Source organism: Cupressus sempervirens, chromosome 11, assembly GCF_028749045.1.
Source record: "Cupressus sempervirens isolate cs-2001-9-10 chromosome 11, ASM2874904v1, whole genome shotgun sequence".
Lineage (NCBI taxonomy): Eukaryota > Viridiplantae > Streptophyta > Pinopsida > Cupressales > Cupressaceae > Cupressus > Cupressus sempervirens.
The window spans coordinates 321,356,062-321,369,944 of record NC_143128.1 but is presented as its reverse complement, the minus strand read 5'-3'; positions in this window follow the sequence as shown (position 1 = coordinate 321,369,944).

The window sequence follows — 13,883 nt, the reverse complement described above, 5'->3', positions numbered from 1 at the left end:
GAAGGGAAAGGGAGAAATAGAGCATCAAAGCAAATCTACCTAGTCTAATCTAAGGCGATGATGCACCAAAATAGAGTGTTCAGACTCATTCCTACCCATATATATACTACAAAACCAGAATAACATACAGAAGTCATACACATCCAGACTTGTATCGATCAATAATCACATACAGATCAGAAAAAACCAACCGAATGACACTAGGAAAAGGAAATTTCACTTATGTATTATCCGATAGGCCAAAGATAGATACAGTATGCAGATCGTTAATGTCAACAATACACCAATGGGAGGCAAAGTGATGCACATTCACACTGATGGTTGAGAGAGATGATACAGGCTATTACATGGCTCAGAGATAAAGGGATTTTACACTGCAAGTCTACAAGCAGTAGCAGAGAAAATCAGGAAGAATCGACCTTTAGAACAGATCACAAAACTACTTTTATAGATCAGGCATGACTGAAGATTTCCGCATTACATTCACTTCTTACCTACTGGCATTAACTTCCCATCTCAAGAATCCAATCGGGGATCTAATTAAAATCTTGGCCTGTATACCGAGAAATCTCATTTCTTCTGAGAAGAGCCTGCAGAAGATAGAAACGACGCCACAACATTCCCTGACATGGTAGATGGATCGACCAGATGGGTGGAGTGTCCTTATGTCTTGCATTCATTCCTGGTAGGTCAAAAATGATCGCGAAGATCAGATCGCAAGATATGTCGATCGTCTCTGCATCTTGGTTTATGAATCATCCAAGCTTATCAGTCGACCCGATTTCTTATAAGCTGACTAGGCCACGCGGGCCAACCATAATCCTTTTTTTTGCCACTTGGAGAGTCCTTATGCGGTTGACTGCCTTCATCGAACTAACCGCGCCACCTTATCATCTAACTCCTGGCCGTTAGCTAATTTCCATGTCGAAAACCGGACTTGGGAGGACACGTGTCTTTCGAGTGCTAACTCGCCATTGTAAAATCTGTGCAGTTCCTCCATGGCGAGATAGCGCTCACCCTAGATTTTGGCAGATCTGATGGTGGAGATCCACCCCTTAATGCACTGGTCGTATCAAGAAATTTGGCCCCTCGACATATCTGTGTTCTGACTCGGCACACGTGGTTGTTTCTGATTCGCCATGGACTCTCCTTCCTGTGACTGGGCCCCATTCGAATCGGTGCCACCTCAATGATGCATCTGGCGAGACCTGACCCCACCGACGCGTGTCAATCGGGCGCGATGTCACCATGGTAAAAATCTTGTAGCTTTACTAAGGCGACATGGCACCTATTGTTGATCTTTCCTCATCCGACGATCACAAAGACTCGTCTTGCTCTGTGCTGTCTTTACCCCGGGCCCATCGTATCTGGTGACAACTCAGCATCCGCACCACACCTGAATGACACATGGTAAATGGGCGCTATGTCACCATGATAAAAATCTCGCAGCTTCACCATGGCGAGATGGTACCTACCATTGATCTCTTCTAATCTGACGGTCACAAAACCTAACCTCCTGTAACCCTCCGTTCCTATTGATTCGCCGGGCCCGCTAACACGTGGTGTCCTCCTGTTGGTTTGTCAGTCACCCCACCCTAACTGCTTCTGATGGCATGAAATGCAGCCCCGCCAGGACACATGGCGCACGGGCGCTATGTCGCTGATGCTAAAGTCCAGGCAGTTCCCGATGGGGAGATAGCGCCAGCTGTAGATCTTTGCAGATCTGACGATCAGAGTGACATCGTACTTCACTCACCGTCCCTCCTAAAAACTACTAGGCTCGTGGTTGCCGTGTCTTGATGTATACACATGGCATCATCCGATTGGTGAACCCGAGACTTGATCCATAGAATAGCCACACGGCAGTCAGGCGCTATGTTGCCATGGAGATTTTCCAGTTGGTGTGCGATAGCGCCATAGCGCCTGCGGCACTGAAAAACTTTCCCGACCTGCCCTCCATTGTAGCCCACCCGCCGGGCCCACCAAACATGTTTTGATCGGGCATGATGTCGCCGATACTACCTCCCATGCAACTTCTGATGATGAGATCGCGCCGACCATCGATCCATCTAAAATCTGACGGAGAGAAACTTTGGCAGGTCCGGGCATTAAAACAACAATTTTTTAGGCTAACCGTTGAACAGGCTGCGGATTTGAATTTAAATCTTTGGTGGTAAAACTAGAGGTAACAGTACCTTCAGTAGTTTTCTCAATGAGTTTGGTTTCACCTTGGTTCATCTACTCATTACCTTCGCCTTGATATCCTCCTCTTTGACCCCTCTGATTTCTTCGCTTGCCTTTGTCCTTGAAGTTGGAATCCCCCCTCTTCCTGTTCTTTTCTTCCACCTTTAGGGCTAGTTGATGGAGCTTTTGAATAGTAGTAGGTGTCCATAAGCTTAGCTCCTCTTGAATGTTCCACTTTAAACTGACCAAGTACTTGGCTAGTTTTATATGTGTGAGGCCTCACCCCGAGCCATCGAAGTATAGATATTTTACTTGCATTTTGATATGTGGGATTTGGATATTTTGACATTTATTCAAGACTTATATGGAAAATGGCTTATAATATCTATTAATTTTGGTATTTACAGTAGTGATTTCCATCTATGACATGTATTAAGAACCAAATTTCATATGGGATGATCTAACAACTATGAATGCAACATTACACCATGTTAGGATAGAAAATGGATTATGATGTGATGTAGAATGTTAATTTGATCATGTCAATTTAAGATTAAATGTGATGTGAAAATTTTGATATTTTAATGTTTCAAATATTTTTTATGAAATGATTAAGAAATTAAAGTTAATTGGATGTTTAATGTGGTTTATGCAACACTAAAATTTGTACGCACTTATAATATGTATTTATATAACTTTTCATTGGACTACTACTGCTCAAGTTTAGTGTGTAGGAAGTGGAACCATGGAAATGTACTAGGAAAACAAGGTCCAAACTCATGTAAACACAGTTTAGCCAAGGAAAATCTTTGGAAGATTCAAAAGCCTCATTGTGATGCCATTTATTTCATAAATCTAAGCTTGCATGTGTGTAAAAAATGTTAATCTCAAGATGCATTAGGGACATGTCATGATGATGTGTAATGTGCTTTAATGTGTCACTTGACACTTGTAGATGGTTGTGTGCTAATGACATGTCACCTAGGGTTTTGGTCATGGTAGCATTTAACCCTTAAACTAATTATCTTGTTAAAGAATAAGTAAATGCACTTGACAAGGGATAGGATCAGTCAATATCAAAGGGAAATTAGAATTTAGACTTAACTAGGGTTTTAAAAGGTCATTAGGTGGTCCTAAAGTGTCCTTTGTGTGAAAATAAGCTACCCATATTTTAGTATAACATGTTAGGGGTCTAAATTTAACCATATTAATGCTTAGCTAGCCTAGGGGGCCCCTTTACCAATGTATTCTTCCACCAATTCGAAAATTGAGTTGTTGCATGAGTTCTTGCCCATGTTTCCACTAAGTCAAAAATAAAAAACTTGGGGGAGGGGGGACAAGGTTGTAAGAGGTAGTGGCTTGATGTTTTTTCCAAAATAGATAGTGGGAGAGCCTTATTAGGGAGACTTGGAAAAACTAGTGGGATTTTCACCCACTCTCTAAGTTTAGAGAAAATTAGGGTTTTAGAGAGGACGCTAAGGAGAAGGGAGATCTTCATCAACTATCTTTTCCTTTAGCTTGGAACAAGGTTGGTGCTCAAACCATGACCATGTTTTACATTTTCATAATGATATTGCAAGCGTGTATTTTTTTTTGTGAATCCTTGTATTGTTTTGTGATGGCTTGATTGTGATTTTTGTTACATGTATTTTCTTGGTTTTCTCTTCTTGATTTTTTTTTTTTGGTGTGGGATGTTGAATAATTAATGGGTGTGCAGGCTTCACTCACCCTTGGGAGGGAAGTGTAGCCTTGAGTGAAGGGGTTAGTTAGGCTCAACAGTGTGGTTGAGAGCCTCTTCTCTTGGAGAGAAGGTGGAAAATTCATGGAGTATTGGCTCCATTAAAGCTATTTTCTTGATATTATGATCTTGGGGTGATAAGTGGAAATTGTGAATTTGGGGCTAAAAAGTGGAAATTGTGAAGAGAAACATGTATGATGCAAGCCTTGTAGTGTTGTGATGAAATTTAATATATGTGATTTGTATTGACATGAAAATCTCCTATTTGAAAAGCCCACCTTCACCCAATGTATTAATGATTCCAATGGCGAATCAGTGTGCAAACCATGGGAGGGATTATTATGTGTTGTGTTATGTAGATGTATGTATGTATCCCATTTGGTCTTTGTTTCCCCAACTTAGTGGCTGGCCTCTTTGGAGGCCTAGGATGGGAGGTGAGCCTCCATGGCTCCTAGTTTTGTTTTTTTTTGTAGATTTTGTGAGAATGAATCTACGAAGAAGTTAGGGTTTTACCCTCAACATTGTTGAAAAATAAATTTTTGTATTGATGTATCATGTAGCTAAAGGAATCAATCCTCCCCATGTCATTTTGTAATATGCTAAGATGGAAAAATCTCCATTATGGCTTTTGTATTGTAAAAAAGATTTACCCCCTTTTGTATATTAATATGAATATGTGAACTGAGTTGGGATGCTATACATATAGATGTAATAGAGAAGATAGAATTATTTAAATTTTTCATATCATAATAGTCATAGTTGGGTATGAGGGAGATCTTCAATTTATATGCATCATTTTGAAAAGTAGTTTCATGCAAGAGAGAATAATCTTGGGGAAGGATAATAGTTGATTTCATTGTATGTTCAATCAAATTTGTTTAAATGAATGGATTAATGCATCAATTAATCTTAGATGGGATCTAAAATAAACTCATATCAAAGGATTGTTCATTGTTTTTTTTTTAAATTCATATAAGGAATATGCATTGTTAGTATCACGCTTAATTAAATCATGAGAAAATACAAGAGATTTATTTCATTTAGATGGTCCCTCTAGATTAATTTCCACTAAGAATTAGATTATCATTAAATGACATTCAAATTCCATTGTTCATAGAAATGAGTAATTGTATTGGCTTCATATTTGTTCATGTTCAATTCTTTTACTGTGATTAAGAAATGGTTCAAGTGATTTCTAATAGATCCATTATACTAAGAAATTACACTAAAATATGGGAGTAACATCAAATTCCTATCAAACTAATATTCATAACCTCATAGTTAAGTAGGGGAGAAAAATAAAAACCAATCACAAACATAATTCACCAAGAGAAAATAAGCATGCACATGCTTAGTTGACTCTCTTGATTTTGTATGGGGACAAATAAATCTCCTCCTAATACAAACCAATATTTTATTCCTAGGGATATTTCTTAGAATCTTCCCTATAGAGTACTTAGTAAATTAAACCTCTAAGACTAAGCCAAAAAAATGGGCTAATACTTCAAATAATGATGGAGACCCTAATATTCACATGACACTCCCTTAAATGTTTTATAATTATCTATCCTTAATACCTAGTAATTCTCCCCTTGGGAGTCTAGACTTATGTTAAGAAAATAGAGTACAAAAAAGAAAGAAATAAGAGACAATGGTTATAATAGTATTGTACCATCACCTAGATGGTCATCGAAATCCAAAATGAAAAGGGAGTCACATACTTGATAGAAAAAGGCTAATATTAAGAAAGTCTTAAAATTATTTTAAAAACTATGGTTGGAAGTGGCCACTACACTCAACTTAGTACTACACCCAAAATGAACCAACCAAAAATGATAAAACATCTACCAAGGATGACCAGTTTCATTCATGCCACCTAGCACCCTCATCTCACACATGGAAAGGACTTACCCACTTGAAACTCAAACTAAATTCCCCTAAACACATGATCATTTGGAGTAGCAAAACAAAAATTAAAGTAGAACCTCAGTTGGAGGAGAAAGGTAAACCTAAGATAAACGTAAGTTAGATCTCTTCTTGGTACATGGAGATGGGCACCCAAAAGGACCTCTTGGAAGGAGGCATCCCCTCTCACATTTCACACATGATATTTGGGGGTGGGGCATGCCTTGGGAGGAAATGGGGATTGGTGAGTATAAAGGTGGTTAGGAAAAAGAAAAGAAAAGACAAGCTAGATTAGTAGTTAGGTATTATAGGGAATAGGGCATGTTTAAATATTTGGTTAGAGTATAGATTTTTTATAACAAGGATTATTAATAATGAAAAGGAGTAGATGTTAATAGTGATCATTAGTGTATAGGTGGATGTGACATATTTAGGGGATGGCTAATGGTAAATTGTAGATGTAAACCTAGTATGGTATATTTATTATATCATAGTTTAGGATAGGTATATAGAACAATTTAGTTGGATGGTACATATTATGATTACTACTATTAGTATTGAATATTATATGATATATCTACATATATCAATAGTATATCATATAATATTAGTTAGAATTGTTATTAAATAAAATACAAATGTTAGATTAAATAGTATATTCATAAGATATTTGTTGTCTATATAAAATAAGTTATAGCGTGTGATTTATCATCATATAAATTAGACATATAAATTGTATAAGACAAATGTTAATGTAGCGTACATTAAATATAAATGTATGTAGAATAGTATACATTATTTGTTTGCCAATTTATCCATCTTTATTAATCATTTTGACTTAGATGAATGAACCTACCTTAAGAAGAGTGACTAACTATGTTACATCTGTTAATGCAAATTAATTCTTCTAATGGTATCCCCAATCTAGACTTGTCCCATAGATACCTTAATCAGAATACTACCTTGAGCTTAGTTGACCATGTGAATGTAAACACATCAGCAACTAGAAAATTACTAATTGTTCATATATCAAATATATATGTTGATAATTGGACTTTAAAAGATTCCTAGTAGGTGAAGTAATTTTATATTCATATGAATTTACTAAATTATCTCATAAGGGAACTTTAATTTAATTACCTAAAATGAAAGCCCTGGTGGAAACAAAAAATTCACAATTTATTTAATTATATCAACAATATAGTTAGGGAATAGCCAATAGATTCTTTAAGGACTCATCAACTCATTTCAATGTCATAACTTAGAACATGGAATTCGATTGAGAAAACTATGGCTCTATGTAACCTTGGGGTTTTTGTGCAATGGTTTGTACCATGTGGTATCAGAGCCTCCACCCAGTTTCAAGTTTCAAAGTGGGTCGCAACACTAGAATTACAGTGTTTGTCTAGGGCTCATACGACCAAGGGAGGGCCCACCATATGGGCACACATACAACCCAAAGTCTAGACTATAGAGAGTGGTGGGATGTTATGATCTTGGTGGGAAACCTTCAATAACACCTTGGGGTTTTGATGCAATGGTTCATATGACTCTACCACTCTTGCACGAACATATTGCCAACATTATCAAATTTTTTGGTGTGTCCAACCCAGAAGTAACTATTAAACTTCCACTAGACTAATAAGGGTCAATTTGATTAAATAATAGAGTGTATGTTGTAACCCTATTATTATAATCGATAGGCATCTTGAACTTTTAGCCTTCTATAACCTAATGTAACAATGTTTAGTTCCCTATGTTGTATCCAAAATGTTACCTTTTAAAATACAAATAAAATTTGTAGTTGTGTATTGCTGATAGATTTTGGGCATGAAAATTGGTTCCTCTTCTTGCTTCTTAGATCTAAGACATAAGCTTTGAAACTCCTTTGTATAAGAGGCCACATCCATGTATTTATGTTTTAATCCTTATTTGCACTTGTGGAGTTTAATATCATTGTCCTCCAATAGGAAATTCTCCCTTAGTTTGGTTACCATGGCATTCCAATTGGCTATAGGCTTCTTTGCCACCCTAATTCTCTCATCTTGGAAATATTTCCACTATGTCAATGTTGATCCTCTAAGTCTTGACTTGGCTATTTGGACCTTTTGTGCCTCTATCACTCCTTCAAATTCAAAGTGGTTCTCCATCCCATCTATCCAATTCATCACTACATCAATGTCCATCTTCCCACTAAATAGTGGCACACCTTCTAAGGCCTTCCATCCTAGAGCTTGTATTTCCTTCAAGAAAGGCTCTTCATTAAAGATAGGGTTTGGTTTAGGGACAAAATCTTCATCTACTATCTCTTACCCCTAACATTTAATTCTTCTTCCTTTTTTTTGGTTGCATTAGCAACAACATCCAACTTTGTCTTCACCTCTTCTAAGGCTTCTTCAAGGAGTCTATTCTTTTACTTTTTCTCATTAACCTCTTTAGCTAGCTCTACATTTTTCACCATGTTTGACTCACCCACTAACTCTCTAGTGGCTATAGACACACATTTCCTTCTCAAGTCTTAACTTGCTTTGGTACCACTTTGGTATAACAGTTAGTCTTGCTCCTATCCCATCTTCTTTATAGTACCTCCTTATGTCTTTCTCTTCACCTAATAGGGTTTAATTGTACCCTACTTCTCCTTGGGATCATATCTATGAGGACCTACTTCATTTAACTAGTGAGAACCAACTAGATATAAAAATCACTCTCTTACTACTTCCTAGGCTTTATTTACCCTTATTTCTTCCTCTTTACTAACTCCACAATATGCCCCAAATCATAATTAACTCCCCAAATGAATTTATGAGAATCTTAGGAGACACTAAGATGTTTTCCAAGACTTACTACCACAATTGATATTGAAACTCTAATCGAGTTCCAAGAATCACATCAAGTTGTTGTAACGCCCCGCTTGGGAACCCAAGAGAATTAAACCTAAGATGTTACAATGTTTACTGAACTTTTTTTTTTTTTTTTTAAAGTTTAAACAATATCAAGATAACATTAATGCGGAAGAAATATGAACATACACATCAAATACACATATGCAAGTATAGATACAGTTTCAATTCCTCAAGGATTCCTTTACGTTGAGTCACATTTAATAATTTTAAATTAATTAGTTTAAGTTCCAAGTACAATGTCTTAAGATCATAAAGGAATAACAGATACAAATTCGCACAAGAAAATGCATAAGTATAAACAATACAATGAAAGTACATCCAATTAATAACATCCACTGCACATGTCGCAGGGTATGTGAGAATAGATTCAATACATCAGAATACATGATAACATATATACATCATCTGAAAAGAAGTCTCTAAGATAAGAAATAAGAATGATAAAGGTACATTTCTGCAACGAACATCCAATAGCTAGCAATGTGAAGGGGGAACCCAAATGGTAAGAAGACACTACCTCCCGACCGCGTGGTTACCTAGTCAGGCTTCCACTCCCACCGTGCAGGGAAGATAATGAACGATCCACATACGGCTAATCAAACATAAAACATTCCTAGGCAAGGTACCCCTAATAGCCAAAACTACCTCAAAGGTAACACATGCTACTCAAGAAGATAAAATAATCCAAAAGTAAGAACACTCAATCCAATACTGACACCACATAACCAAACATCAATCACAAACCAAGTATAAACCAAATACCAAGATCATAAGATAAAGTCAACGAAAGACAATCACCTCAAGTCAAAAGCCACATGTCAAAAGTACATCATCCATGAATCACCAATCATCATCAATGAAAGTAAATAACCATAATAAACACATCCAACAATAGATACACCACCCACAATAAGTACACCACCAGAGATACACAAAATCTACAGAGGAAACTTAGGCTACATAATAGGGAGTGTCATCACATGGCTGCTTGAGTTACCCTGGACTGATCTCTTAAGAGACCCCGGACCCTCAAGCGTTGAGTTACCCAGGACTGGTTACTCTGAACCCCGGAGCCTCAACATCACACATATGGAAAACTAGAAAGCCCTCTCAAGAAGACGAGGCACTCATCTCATTCCCATCCTTAGTCTATACAAGCACTAAAGGCATGGGTAGATCAAATATCTCTAACTTATCTTTTTAGTGTGTTTTCCCCCCATAAATTTTAATTACTAGATTATCACTTAATACATAACTTGCATTAGGTTACCCTGGCACTGACCACTTTGGGTCTCGAACCCCTATGCAAGCCACTCCCAAAGTCACGTACCTAGACAACCTCTCCTAAGCACATAAAAACACAGTTGTGTCCCATACCACAACACCCATAAAGATCAAACTCGGTTCCTTAACAGGCAACCTAATAACACGATGGTTCTCCCATCAAAGTACACATAAATGCTTCATAAAGTAAACCTCATAAATATAATTTCCAAATTGAATCACAAGACATATCATGACATCTAGTCACATAAATGGTATAACAGAAATCTCACAAACCTATGGTGTACATCCTAGATTGGTCGACATCTAATCAACACCAAAATCCACAAGTAAAGACAATACATAGAAAATAGTACAATTTCATAGTTGGGTTTGATTTGAAAAGACATAAAAAAAAAGTTAAAAGTAATGTTTTCAATTTGCATTACAATGAACGTTCAAGTGTAGGAAATTCTCGGTTTATTCTACCCATTAACCCATTCATTATTCGACTTAAATATGTAAAATTACCATCATAATAAAAGTCATTTCCTACTAGAATAATCTAGAATAATCGTTTTATTCCATTTAGGTTATTAAAAGAAAATAACAGTTCATTGATTTTAAATAAAATAACCATAATTTTAATAAAATCAATATTATTAAATATGATAAATTAATAACCTCATTAACTAATTCTTATCGTTAATAGATCCTAATTAAATCAAGTTTAATTAGATTAATTAATAATTAATAAAGTTATTTAATTTTATTTAATTACAAAACATTTATATATATTAATAGTTAAATAATTAATAAATAATTGTAAAATTTAATAATACAAAAATGTTATTAAATTATAAAGTAAATTTATTACAATGTAATTTAAATACATTTTAAAACATATTAAAATTTAAAACAAACATTTTTTTTTTTTTTTTTCAGTAATATATAAATATTTTAAACAATCCAAATACATTATAATAAATTAATATTATTTTTAAATATATTTCTTTTTAAAAATAATAACAATTTATATATATAAAATAAAACCTCTTTCTTTCTTCTCATTATTTAATTTTTATTTTTTTATTTTTTTAAATACTATCTGCAAATATAGTATGGTAGAGAGGACACAACAAATCATTCGAATTTCTAATTTTAAATCTTCTTTTCCTTCAAACCCTACATGATTTAATTAATTTCCTCAATGATTCTTCTATATGAATAATGAGAGACTAATTTTAACCAATCAGATCTTGAAAACAATCGAGATGATAAACAAAATTTCAATCACCCAACAATCACGAAGCAAACAGATATTTCCAATTAAAATTGCATTTATGAGATTTCAAAACCCTACCTCGTACTAATGCTAAAACTCTAACAGCTGGATGAAAATTTCTACTGCAACCAATATCCTTCAAGCTACGAAAAAATCCTTCTTCTCCAAACCCTCTGAATTGCTCTCCAAACTTGTGTGTGCCCTTTTTAAACTTGTGTCTGAAAAACTCTCTGAGACCTGTGTGTGAAAACTTGTGTGTGCAATAATGACCCGAAACCTCTAATATAGAATCTAATTACCCTTTAGGGTTTATGTCTCCACAACTCTAAATTAGAATAATTATTTAATTTAATTAATTCTTTCATGCACAATTAATTTTCTTTTTAATTAAGATATTCTTTTATTATTCCTTCATGCACTTTAAGTGAATTGTTAAATTACTTTATTTAACTTTCCACTTTACTTTTAAGTTAATTTAATAACCTTTTAAAATCTCATGCACACTTGCTTAGAATATCTTTATTAAGTTCACATATTTTATCTTTTAATTAATCTCTTTTATTTTCAACTCATGCATAAATCATGCGAACTATAATCTTTATGATAATTAAATATCTTTTCACTTTTAATTTCTTTTTTAGAAACTTAATTGATAAAATATTTATTAACTTAAATAACAATAATATTTAGCATTTATTTAAAAATGCATTCTAAATATATTATTATTAAATTAAATAAATATAATCGTGTTCTAAATTTAATCTTAAAACTTTTATCTTCCAATTCAATTCTTTATATTTAATTAATTTCTCAATTAATTAAATATAATTAAATATTCAAAATATCATAATTATTTTCCATTAAATTAAGTTATTAATTTAATCTATTAATTAGACTTAATTAATAGAAAATACGTCAAACACTCACAAAACAACATACACACAAAAATACTCACGGGTTTAAAAAGGGTAGACAGTCTGTTACGAGTCCCCCTTGCACGACAAGTATTATAGGCTTATGGCTAGGATTGGACCTGATCATTATCTTCCCATTCTCACCATTTGAGTATTTGTAATAGGGCACGCTCATCCTGGCAATTCAGGGAAGTCGATGCCCGGTACCTTCATCCTGCATAAAAGACAAGCATGTACATGTATATAATCTATCTAAACTAAACAGACAATGGCAGGGAGTGGTTCATCATGTAGATCCCGACTAGCAGGTGACTACGACTCCCTCCCTTAACCACATCAAACACGTCAGACAAAAAGATAAAATAAACATGCGCACCATACACATGCAAGTATGGGGTAAGTATAATAAAATGCGTACATATAATAATGCATCTCTATCAATACAACATAATCATCATTAAAGACATCATGTTAACATTTTTATAAAAGAAACCACATTTACTAACTAGGATCATCATAATATCATTAACAACACATGAATGAAATCAACTAAGCAATAATAACTGATACATTTGTAATCAAAGTCATGAAATAATATCATAGCATTGTAAATCCAATATCTCTAAATTAATCAATGCACAAAATCAATCTAAAAGAACTTGACAATGATAACAGAAATGCGAACTAGGGGCAGGCACTACAGTTGCTTGCAATAGAGCTACAAGCAATTATCCCTTCAATTGATAAAAATCTTAAATATCCTACAAAAAGAGGGTAAACTAAGAATGGATTTAGATGCCATTTTCAGAGTACTAAAGGATTCTTGAGTTCTTAGGTTGCTAATACATCTGTACAATACCACCTACAATAGTGTCTAAAAATCAAGGTTTGCAAGAAATTCAACCTATTTGGCATGAATTAAGTGTTTCCCTCCATAGACCCTTCACCAATTCCTTCCCTTGTAGTTGGGACTTCACCACACATACTTGTAACATTGTCCAGGCTTTGATTGAATAAATCTAAGAATTCAATCCCTTGTAATACCTTTGCACTTTACTATCATCCCTACCCATGCAACTACTTAGCTCGCCTAGGGCATCACCACAAAAATGTCTTCCTTTCCTCCCAGGGCCCCTCCTTCACAATAAAATATGTAAAAGGTGTCATATTCCTAATCCCAAATCCCTATGCAAGTTCCACAATGGGAAAAGGATCTATGACACCATTTTTCTCAATTGGTTGATTTAGAACAATAGTCAGATATGAAACAAATTTTTTTTATTAACCATCTAAAACCCTACAAAAACACAAATTAATGCTATAAGGAACCTTAAGATGAAATCCTCTAATAATTCCAAACAATATAGTTCCAATTTCAATCCATAAAAATGCAAATATGCTCAAAAAACAAGAGTTGTAACTATATTCTTGCTATCCAATCCATACATTCAAATTAGCCAAAGCTTCCAAACCTTTCAATAGGTTGAGAATGGCCTTAAATACTCATGCAAAGTCTAATCCTAATGGTTTTTTATAGTTACCCAACCTCATCAATAAAGTTGTTTGATTGCAACAAAAAGTTGTCAATGTTGTCAATGACATTATTAACAAATTTGGAACAACTTTTACATCTTTTTGAGTTTGGCCCTCAAACTTGTTCCAAAGGCTACCAAATTTTACCAAAATCCTTA